The sequence below is a fragment of the Scardinius erythrophthalmus genome, assembly GCF_964197995.2.
Source record: "Scardinius erythrophthalmus genome assembly, chromosome: 1".
NCBI lineage: Eukaryota > Metazoa > Chordata > Actinopteri > Cypriniformes > Leuciscidae > Scardinius > Scardinius erythrophthalmus.
In genome coordinates this window covers 44,430,262-44,443,253 of record NC_138221.1, presented here as the reverse complement: position 1 = coordinate 44,443,253, position 12,992 = coordinate 44,430,262, and positions in this window count along the sequence as shown.

Below are 12,992 nucleotides of genomic sequence, written 5' to 3'. Positions count from 1 at the left end.
CTAGAATACGTGTTCACCTCTATCTTTTAAAATGCATGTCTGTGGTTTTCTAGTTACCTAGATTTGATTTAAAATAAGAACTCAAGCTGGCACGGCACAAAGCATCAATGAATTTTAGTCAATTTGTTTTTCAACATTTGAATATGAATTATACAATATGAATTGCAATAGAGAGTATATTCATCCTACCATATCAGCTCTGTCCTGTTATAAATTTTGATATGAATTATGCATCATATCAAAGATGTGGAAACAGAGCAAATTCCATGGTTAGTGAAATCTGTACAATTCCACAACAGTAAACAATGTAACCTTAATCTAACACAAATTAATTGTTAACCCCTTCTATTGCACCCCCCTCCCCCCCATCCTGGCAGTATATGTATACTTGAATGATATTTAATGATATACTGTAACAAATGTATATGGTAATTTATATTATATTTATTCATGCATAGTATATCATCATACTCAAAGCCCCTAATCTGCACAATTCAAGTGTGAAGTGAATGAATTCTGCAAAGTGAAGTGGAACGTCTATATGTATGCCCTGCTCATTGTGAGCAGTGAAAGCTGCACTAGGAACCCTGTGAATGGGAATGCAGCTAATATCTGTGTGATGGGAGAATGTCTGCAGCATGTGATGTTTTCATGATTGGGCACAAAAGCAACTGAGCTGTCCATGGTTCGGAAAATAGAAGTCAGTCATGACTCACAGACAGCGAAATAGTGACAGAGAATTAATAGGAGTTAATAGATGAGTATATAATTTGGAGTTTAGAAAACGAGCAAACGTGTGACCCAAATGTCAGTTTTCCCCATTGTGCCCTCACCCACCATGTAAAAAACAAACAAATAAACAAACAAACAAACAAAACATATGTTGCCCCCCTTGGTAGTTGTTGTCATACGCAGTCCGCATGCACCACAATATACAAGTCATAAAATAAGGAATCAAGACTTTTTGATGACTCAATGGCAACTTTCTTTGCACTTACTAAAGTAGATTTGTATTGTTATATTATTTACAGCCATTTACAATTTCTAGCTCGATGTGTGTGAGCATTGCACCAATTTATAAACAACTAAGGATGAAATATTAATACAATTTAAAATAAAATAAAATAATATTTTTTTTTGTGGAAACTGTGAACATTGAAAATTACTGTCATTTATTTTAAACAAATTTAATGCGTCCTTTATGAATAATTTATTTATTTATTTTTGCAAAAAAAGAATCGTACTGACCCCAAACTTTTGAACGGTATAATATAACAAGTATATAATATTTGTAATTTTGTTTGAATTTAAAAAGAGCCAGAAGAGAAGAGTCCTGTTAAGTCTCAGCGGACACATTTAGCCCTGGTCTAGCGGCTGTGTCTCGGTTTATGTGCCTCAGTAGCTGTATAATACTAGTGTGGGTCCACAGGGAGAAAGAGTTAGAAATGGAAGTCCCATTGGTGACTGCTGACCTTGCAAACATGTTGTGCTTGAGTGGACATGTCAGTCTGATGAAGGCCTGAGTCCAGACCAGTAAAGTGACCTCTTCTGTATACACACATTCACACACTCAGTGTTGTGTGCTGCCCACTAAACACCATCACTCATGAAGTCACACTTCAAAATGAACACTTTTACAGATATACAAGGGTACTTGTAAAATAAAAAAAATAATAATTAAAAAAAGCACTTTTTGTCACCTAGTCAAAATACCTAGTCAAAATATGAGAAAATGACTGTTATATTCACAAAACACCATAAATTAAGATTATGATACAGTACATAAATAAAAAAATATATTTACTGAGCATCACATCAGGTAAATGCACATTTACACACTGTAATTGTAATTGTAAAAAGAAGTGTCCCAAAATAGGAATGTGGGTTTTATAAATCACTACATAATTTAACTAATAGTTGTATTCAGTTTATTATAATTACTGTACACAGTCAACTTCTTAAAAAAAAAAAATATTTGCTGAGCAACAGTAGGTATAACAAATCTAACACTTATTCACTCTTCAGTGAAGCCAAATGAATGAGTGGTCACATGTTCGAAACATGATTACATGAACATGAAATTATGTGTTTGAATAAAAGCACACCCTTTTATCCAAAGCAACTTGGATTGCATTCAAGACATAAACATTTTCAGGGAATCAACCCCTTGACCATGGCGTTGCTTGCACCATGTTCACCTCTGTCACCACTTAAGTGTATTAATTTAGAGAAGATTATAATGAAAAGCCAGTCTGGTAATCTAAGCCAGACTCGTAACACAGATTCGGATCTTTTTTTGCAGCACACGTGTCAATTGTCTTTTACTGGCTTCAGCTCTGAATAGGACTAGAGAGTCTGGATCTGGTTTGTCTCAACTTTTCAAACCCTGACAGAGGAATTCTGTGGAAAAAGTACACACATAGCGAAAACCATTCATGTAGAGTCGTTGCGCTAACGAAAGACTGAAAAGAAGCAACAAATCCAGTGGGAGTTATGGAATCCTCACAGTTTCACGGATTATGTGCTTTAGAAGGTTATCAACTTTGAAGTTGCTCTCTGGAGGACTATTCTAAAAATGAGACCTTTCCTAGGTGTGTTTTCAGTCATTGTTCACACTATTAAAAATAAAGGACATGAATCTCAGTACCATTTTCAATAACAATCAAATTCAATTAAAACCAGTGTAAAAACCATTTGCATTCTCATTTAACACACTAAACACGTTACTCCAGCACACCTTGACGTGCACAAACAGTATGTATGGGGAAGAATCACATCAAACCAGAAAGCACAAAACAAGCACAACGATTCCTCAACCAAAAAAAAGCCAGTGAATTGGGTGGCGAATTAATTCTCACTTCACGATACTCGGTTTATTAAAGGTTCCATTACCAATTCAGGGCCATCCTGTGCACAAATCCAGGGCTGGGCTGGGAAATTCATTATGGTAATGAAAACACTGCTGTGCAGAGCAAAAAGCTGCATATCCTCATTTTTTGTCTGTTTCTTGCTTCTACCTTATTAAAGTATTATTAAATTTTAAAGACAGAAAATGTCCAGTTAGTTCAATGAAAGTGCCCCTTGTCAGAGAACGGATTTAAATGACCTGGGAAGGGTTGCATGAGCTGTAAGTAAGGTCTTAGCGAGACAGAATTCACACTAGGAGGCTACAATCTAAAAATGAGTCTGTCACTAACTCAATTAATTGAATTGGATTCCCTAGGGAAAAATAAATACACCAAAATCTATTGAAATACATTTATTTCATGCTAAGTAAACTATACATTTACATACTTAAAGTCTGCTAAATTGGAACTAATGGTGCAATGGGTGATTCTCTACAGAATTTTTTTTGTTATGCTGGTTGAAAGTGTGATGGATTTTTAATAGATAAGATAGTAAACTATCTTTTAGACTAGCCATGTTTCTAACATCTAAATCTTACCTAACATTCTAACACTTTGAAACACAATGAACTAAGAAGTTCTGTTCTTTGCCTATTTGTGTCATGGAAAATTCTGAAGTGCTGACGATGACAATATCAAAAATATGACACATTGAGTAATCAACTGAGCTCTTAACCCTTTACTTGTTTTTTTTTTTTTTTTATGTTTCAAGATATTTTTGCTTATGTCAGTAACAGAGGGTAAAGGGGGGCTTGCTTTACCAATTGAACCAATCATATTGATAGAGGGTGACATGGTAGTCACGATGATCTTATTTTGTTGTGTCTGTCTTTATCCTATAAAACCTGATGTATTCTTCTTTTTCAGTGGGATTCTCTCTGAAATTTGTCTGAGATCCTCCGGCCGTGATTAATTCTTCTTCTTGGGGTGAGATTCTCTGAGAATTGCTTAAGTACTCTCCCGGCCGTGATTAAAGCATTTAAAGGACATTTGCTGAAGTCTGTCTGTTTATTATTGCTGAGCAGCAAGTTAGAGTTAGGATTAGACCACTCAGCCGACGCCGATGTGTAGACGCGCTAGAGTATAAATATTATAGGAAACGTCTCGGTTACTAATGTACCCTTCGTTCCCTGAAGGAGGGAACGGGAGAAGTAACGTCGACATGATGATGTAATTGGGATCCCAAGTACGTCGTCACATCGACGTTATGTTGAACGTGAGCGACTGAAAGGGAACGTCTTGGTTACTACTTGGTTACCCTCTTTCCCTGAAGGAGGGAACGGGAGACGTGACATCGAATGTGAGAGACTGAAAGGAAACTAACATCGACTGTAGACGTTTGGGGACGTCGATTGTAGACGAGACCCAGGTAGACTTAGGTCAGGTGCGAAAATAAAGAAAAATCTACCACAAAAGTCTTCTCAATATCCTGAGAGCAATCACTATGTTAAGCGGTCTAAACGTATTCTTATAAATATATATCATCTGTGGAAGGCACAGGACCATAAAATGTTTGTTCGGTCCGAATGAAATGATAGCATGTGTTCCCAACGTGTGTTTGCATGCCACTGTTCACGCAGACATCATACGTCATGAGCGCATTCACGTACTCTGTGCAGACAGAGCATGAATGACAGGCAAACAACATAACTTTCCTTCTGAACCAAGTGGTGCCGCTATGTCCTGAAATCATGTATGAATAAAGCAGAAATACAGTGCATTCTTTTCCAATAAAGAAGTTTGTATTGTTCAATAAAGAAGTACTCCAAATAAAGTTTAATTATAATATTTATATCAGAAAGTCTCAAGCGATATGTCAATAAATATGTTAATGGATTGTACTTAGTATGAAATAAATGTATTTTAAATACATTTTGTTATAGGTTTTTTCACTAGAGTTTTTCACTAATTTGTTCTTATATAGATAGTTACCCAAACAATTTAAATTAAAAGAAAATCATAAAAGTTAGGACTGACATGAAGGTGAGTAAATGATGACAGAATTTTCATTTTTGATGAATTATCCCTTTAAGACAGAACTGAGCTAGTAGGTCATAAGCTCTCCATGAAGTAATATGTAGTAGCAGAATATGACATATTGTAACCTATAGTGCATTGTAAATGATTCACATGACACAGGTTATTGTTAACTATTGCATTTTGTGAAATGCTCAAACCACAACAGAATGGCGCAGCATAAAGTAAGACTTTAGTCTTAAAGTAACAAACACCCAGACCATTACAATATCAGCTGTACACATTAGTTTGTCTTACATAACTGTCAAGAGTAATAAATTCAATTTCCATCAAAATATGATACATAAATAATCATGAAATCTGTTATAGTTATATCATTTATATAAATAATTTATTGTTTTATTAAATTATCAATGTTAATTTTTTAGAAACTTTATCTAAGATGAAGAAATAAAGATACAAAAAAATACTAATACAACAAATTGTTGTTTTTTTGTGTGTGATGAAACCCTGCATAAAAAAGTGACATCAGGTGACACATAGGAAAGTGTGTAGTTTAGTGTAGAGCCACTTAGAAGTCATTTATTAATTTAATGTTTAATCCCTTCAAAAGGTAAACGAGTGTAAATGTCGTTGTATATGTCTAAAGGATTTAAGTCTGTCACACAGAACATGATCTCATTCATGTAATCCAATCACCTTGCCATTTTGTTCCAGCCATCACTCCTGGTATAGGAGGCTTCTGTATTTAACTTATATGTAGTGTTGCGATTTACTCGAGTTTAATAGTGCAACGCTCAGATATTTACGACTGCACAAGTTGTAGCTTAGCGCTCATTTAATTTCCAACCAGGCACAGTTACAACTTATGCACAGCTGGTGGAATCAGCCCCTGGAAGTCTGAGTTTTCTGCTGAAACCTGTTCGTTCAGATTCTGGCCTGCTCCTACCTCGAACACCATTAAATGAAAATAAGAGTACAACTATACATCAGATTAACCAGCAAAACACAGAGAGCTTGGCATTAGAGAGAGAGAGAGAGAGAGAGAGAGAGAGAGAGAGGGTGGGAGATGGTGGGAGTTGAGAAGTGGGCAGAGAGTCAGAAGAATGTTATTGCCAAAACACTGAATTGGGACAGGCAGAAAAAACACTAGTATCTGTGATACGGAGCTCCTCTCTGAACAGCGGTTCTTCTATCCAAAGCAGGAAAGAGAGAAAAAAAGGATCACCAAGACATTCTTGGTTACTTATTGCTACAAATCCTCCTATTTCTCAGCTTCTCTATCTCTTTCTCTGTCTCCCAGGTTTGTATGCTTCACACTCACTAGTAGTGGATGATAGGGGGTAACGGGTCTGGAGTGCTGCAGATGGCAGATGGTGGTACCACACACACACACACACACACACACACACACACACACACACACACACACACACACACACACACACACACACACACACACACACACACACACACACACACACACACACACACACACACACACACACACACACACACACACACACACACACACACACACACACACACACACACACACACACACACACACACACACACACAGTCTCTAACCACGTATGCCTTCTCTTGCTCATATATGAACATACGTGAACACTAACCCCTTCTGTGTGCCTGTCTCTCACAAATATGGACATGATCAAGGTCTCTGCACATACTGAGTCAATCAGCTGAATAGCTGTACCTATCCAGGCACCGATAAACAGATCTGTCAAATTGCAAAACAAAAGCAATATATATATAGATATATGATGAACGAAATGCAATGCAAAAATCAAACTTAGCTTAGGTGATTAAAGATCAGTAAGCATGATGAAAATGCTTTGGCAGATGTTAATTGGGATATTGGTTTCCACAGAAATCTTTCCTTTATTGCAAATGCACTGCATCACCGAAGCCAAAAAAAGTAAATAATTATTTCTTTCAGAAATATACAAAAGCAGAAATGATATAGTGCTCTTACACAACAAAACAATTCAGCTAGTTTCAGGTCAAATCACTAATATCTCTTCAAAAAAAAAAAATTCTAGTGCTCATAAACAAAGCATAAAATGCAAGTTTGTTACGGCAAGAGAGTTTTAAAAATAGCCAGCAACATCACAAAATATTTCAACCAAATGCTTGAATAGGGGCAAACTGCAGTAACCTTAAATTGAATGTGCATTTGACACATTTGCATATTTGACACATTGGAATATCTATGGTAATTCCCATGATCTCTTTCTCTCCCTCTCAGTCCCTGGTTTTCTTATCAGGGTTGTGTGGTAATGTTGCTGCCTGTGTAGAACAACTGTTCTTCGGACATTATCTCCACAATGATCGTCAATTTGAGGCTGAGAGAGTGATGGACCAATTTTTTTCTCTCTCTTTTTTCTTTCTTGAGATGGATTACTCTATAATATAAAATCCTGATCTTAGACAAACATGTGTACTATATTATGTAAGGGATAATGTACAGTCAGTCATTATCACAAAATAACCCCCTTGGGTGATACAAGGTCACTATAAAGATTACTTTATTTGCATCCACAGCGGACGACATTGTTCTATTTTAAACAAGTGCTTCTCTACCGCTTTAAATGCTCAAGGTCGTAACAGCAGGATGGATGCTGATTGGCTGTGTGATGGATTTTTTAATTAATAAAATAGTAAACCGTATATCAAACTAATCATAACTCTAACATCTAACATTCTACCTTCGAACAAAATGTACTGTTCAAAACCAAGGGGAAACTTGTGACTTTGAGTGTGTGTGTGTATAAATAACAAATATGGGGAAATTAAACTGGACAGAAGACTAGGTTTGAAACCTGGTGATTTCAAAAGTAATCACAACAACAGAATTTGCTCCTACCTAGTAACAAAAGGGTTTGTCTATGAATAACAAATCAAACTGTGGGAAATTATGTAATGTATCAAGTCATTTTTGCCATACCCCTATTCTATAAAAACTGTTGTATTTGTGTTCGCTGGTGGGATTCTCAATGGAATTTGTCTGAGATCCTCTGGCCTTGCTTCTTCTTGGGAGATTCTCTGGAGAACTGCTCTGAGATCCCCCGGCAGTGATTAAAGCATTTAAAGGACATTTGTTGAGGTCTGTCTGTTATTATTGCTGCAGCAAGTTAGTTAGGGGAACAAGTATTGGCACCCAGCCGATGTCGATGTGTGTACGCGCTAGGGTATAGGGTTAGGCTCGGCCGACGTCGACTGTAGACGCGCTAGAGTATAGCCTAAATATTATAGGACGTAGTTAGGTTTAGGGAAAAATCTAACACAGCTTTTCTTTTACAATTAGATTTTTTTTTTATCAATATCTTAAAAGCCCATCCACAACAGGGACGATTATTATAATGATAACAATAAAGATATTGATAACGATAAAAAAATCTTTCTAACTGTAAAAGAATAGCAGAGTCGCCACCACACCTATACAGATAACGGCACAGAGGAATGATACTATCATTGGAATCCCTTCCAGAACTATTTTTTTTTTTTAGCTGATGAATGATAAAAACCTTGATAGCCAATCAGAATCCTTGGATGCCACAGATGACCAATCACAATTGACCAATCAGAATCAAGTATTCCAGAGCGCTATAAATAACTAAAATAATGTCAAATCTTTGCTAAATGTCTGCTTTTAAGTGTCGTTTTGAGTGAAAGAAATGTCATGTTCTCTGAGTTGGTAAAGTACAAAGATGGACATTGTAAACATCACTCTTTTAAATGTCAGATGTGCTAATGTATGGGTGAAGGAATAAGACCAAGAAAGAGAATGAGAGGTCTGGTCTCAGGATATGAAAGAGAGGTCTGCTATTACTTTTAAAAGTTTTTCCACCAAACAGACTCACATTTCAAGTCGACATGAAATCAAAATTGACCCTATTTACTTTGTTAGTGTGTATTACTAGTCTTGTGGTGAACAATTAATCCGTGCAAGTTAATACACAGAAACAAATTGTTTGCCGTGGTAATCTTTAATCAAAATCTGAAAAGTTACTTCCGGTCTGGAATGGCGTTCCTTTTCTGATGACGTCAGTTTGACGGCTTGGGTTGAAAGCGCTTAACCACTGCCCTCAAACCGTTAGTCTGCTATGAGCGAGAGATGGAGAGAAGGAGCACTAGAGTAAAACCCTGCCCTCTGTTCAATATTCCTTTTCACTGGGAAATACGTCACAACACTGGAGAAAAGTCGTTTGCAACTTCCGGTTCACGGCGACTTTCAAATGTTGCAGACTTACACTGAAAAGAGGACTCAGTCACACATATCACGGTGGCTTGAGGGTGGACTCTTTTTTGTCTTGGTCTTGTAAACAACAATCTAACAACCACTCAATTGCTTCCACTTTCACATGACAACATTAGGCAACATTTCATATGTAGTAGGCCTACTGTTTAATGTATTAATTTGAATATATGAACTTACACAGACACAACAAACATGTATACGCAGACTGTCAGCATACACGGTCTAACAAATCCACGTTGTAATAGCAGTGCTTAAGGTAATTTAGGGCCCCCCTCCCATAGTACTGGGAGTGTAATTAGCCCCCTGAGCCAGCCAATAGGAAGTGACAGTAAGGTAAACAGGCAAGCCTCATTAACCCATCATCATGAGACTCGTAATGAGGAGACACACACCACAATTACAATCAGCACATCATCATAACACACACTGGCAGGAAGTTGTATGTCATCTGGAGAGACGAGTTTGCTGTTTGCTGGGCAAACGTGTGAAGATGATGAGCATGTTTAGGTAGGCAACACATTAGAAAAATATCAGCTTTCACACACTCAAGTGCAAATTCATACAAATGAATGCATACTATGTGTGAATCTGTGTCTAAAGTCTAGATTGACACATAGACAATACCTGTGAGACAGCTGCATGTGTTTCAGTGTATCAGTGTAGTGTGACCAAAAAGCATTTAAGCGTTTCTGTGTCTATTAACATCTAACTACATTTACTGCATGATAATAATGTTGTCACATGATTTGAGTTGTAACACAGCAATTAAGCCCATTACAAATGAACAACAGGAATGAAATGATGCATAAGGGCACATCCTCCTGAGGTGACAGTAGAAGTTGTATTACATTTATATCAAGAAATTACATCTTCATGTCTGGTTTATACTTTGATTTGTGATCATGTTAAATGACAAGACTGGTATCATTCGAATGAACATTCTTAATGTAAAAGTACAAATAACATCCATATAAGCATTTTATGTTAAAAGCAGTAGCAATATCATGACAAAATTAAGCCCCAAACCACGCTCACGCTGTCCATTATGTTTTAAGGGTTTTATTTATTTATCGTAATTTGTATAAGGTCTACACTATTATTCAAAAGTTCGGGGACAGTAAGTTTTCGTTTAAGATATTATTTTATTCAGCAAAGATGCATTAAATTGATCAAAAGTGACAGTAAAGACTATTACGTTGTTACAAAATATATATATATTTCAAATAATTCTATTTCAATTCTACTTCAAATAAATGCTGTTATTTTGAACTATGTAGGCTATTTATCAAAAAATCCTGGAAAAAAAGTTTTACAAAAATATTAAGCAGCACAACTGGTTTCAACATTGATAATAAGAATTGTTTCTTGAGCATTAAATCAGCATAATGATTTCTGAAGGATCATGTGACTCTGAAGACTGGAGGAATGAGTTACTTTTAATCTTTGTTACAGACACAGAGAATATGTGAAGTATCGGCTAAGCTAAAATGTTGACACAATGTCATGCAGTCACTACAGACATAAGCATGGTCACTCATTCAGTTTAATCTTAAAAAAAAAAAAGAGGCTAGTATTACATAAACCAAATTACTTATTAATTACCCAGAGCCTCATTACTACAACAACATTTGCTTAAATGCAAGACAGGCTGACTAGATGAAACAGGTTCCTCATTTGCCAAAGGGTTAACAAAAACAATTTAACAAATGCTTAGACGCAGAGTTGCACTGATATTATCTCTCATCGATTCTGTTACCGTAATAATAAGTGATCACATCTCAACTCTTTTATTGATTATGTGGCTTGCTTAGGCAGCATGACATATGATTACTTAATAGCACACATATGATTACTTAATAGCACAGGTCAGCACTTCTCTACTTTCACACTAACAACATGATTAAAAATGTGTGGTTGATGTGATTAAAATGATCTGTTGCCCTACAAAACAGGAACAGTTCTGACTTCACACACAACATTCTTGTGGTCCAATAGCCACAGTCTTCATTACTAAATCAAAGCGATTATTCATTAATGGGAAGCAGAATATAAGACTCCCCTCCCCCTTAACACACATACTTTCTCCCTCAGTCTCCGTCTCTCTTATATCATTATAAGGCTCTAATTAAAAGGCACATTGAAAGCCTGCAGGGTTTCGATCTTTAGGGACGTATTTGGAACAAAGGGACAGTTGAGCTTGGCATCATAATTACTGCCTCTCCGTGCAGTGAGGAGAAAGATGCATTAAGTGCAGAAGAACAACATCATCTATAAGTGCCTAGTTCCTTCCTTACGCTGGTTTCACCTCACACCAAGCAGCATCAACCACATTTAAACATTTAAAGACCAGATTGTGCACCCTCAAACCATGAAGCTTGCGGGGTGATGTTGAAAATGTCCTCCACTTCACTACGCTGGTGGCTTGACCTTTGTGTCCAAAGCTGTTGGACAGTCTGTGAAAACACAGCGCTCCTGTGGCTGAGGAACTGAGCTAATTACTCTGAGTATCAATGACTGATAGAGGAAGATCGAACACTGTGGCACCCACCTGTGCAAACCAATGGGATTGTAATCCTGCTAAACTCTATAAGCACTTCCACAAGTCATTTATTGCCACTGATTAGCAATTTTAAAACTTGTTTCACTATTGAGAAGGAAGACACTGTGATAGGAATTGACTTCACTGTAAAAATGTAAAAATTATTACATGCATGCTGCTCCAGACCGGATTACAATTTGTGCATTGCTTAGTGACCCGTATCTTTATTGCATAAATATGGTTTGCATCGCACGCATGCATGCACTCACACACGTTGGGTTTTCATGCTTTATGGGGACTTTCCATAGACATAATGATTTTAGCTGTACAAAATGTAGGCTACATTCTATCCCCTTACCCTAAACCTCACAGAAAACTTTCTGTATTTTTACATTTTCAAAAAACTTCACTTATTATGATTTATAAGCTGTTTTCCTCATGGGGACCAAAACAAAAATCCCCAAAAGGACAAGAATTTTGGATATTGCCATCTTTGTGTCTTTACCAGGCCACACACACACACACACAATATATAAACGCACTGCACAACTATATAAAATGTAAGTGCATTTATGTTGAATGTTATATAAACTGTATTTATAATAGAATACATTTAGAAAAGGAAACAATAGGGGAAAAATATAAATGTAAAAAAAAAATGTCCAACAGGTTTTTTCAGGGAATTTAGGCTACTGAAACTTCATAGAGACAAATCACAGGCAGTACCTCGCCGTTACTTGTCAATGCATATTAAAAAAAAACCTTAATCATTGTTCAATAGCCATATTTTAATCTCTCACCCTTACAAACACGCACATCCTCTGAGCTGTGAATGTAATTCCACCACACAGTTCATGGAGACGCAATGCTTTCTGACATTCTTTCATACATACTAATGAATAATACATGAGATGAAAAGAATCATGCCAAAGTTATGAAATACTTAAGGAACATGCCCCTTCCATCGTCTTAATGCTGCTGTGAACCGAAACCGTGTCACGCAGTTCGCCAACAAAACCCAGCCATGGTATATTAATACCAAATCCCCTCCGCACATCTGTTAGTGGCGATCTAACGGTGCGCCCTAAGTGCACCTCCTGCAGTCGCTCTCCATGTTTTTACATGGCTATACATTAAGACCAGCTCCCAACGAACTACATCCTATGTGAGGAGACGCAGTATCATTCATATGGCACTACACAAGTAACACTCACGAGAAAAATCTCCTCAAACCTACATATTTGCGCTTCAACAACTGCCTTGAAATACACGCTTTGAGACGCAT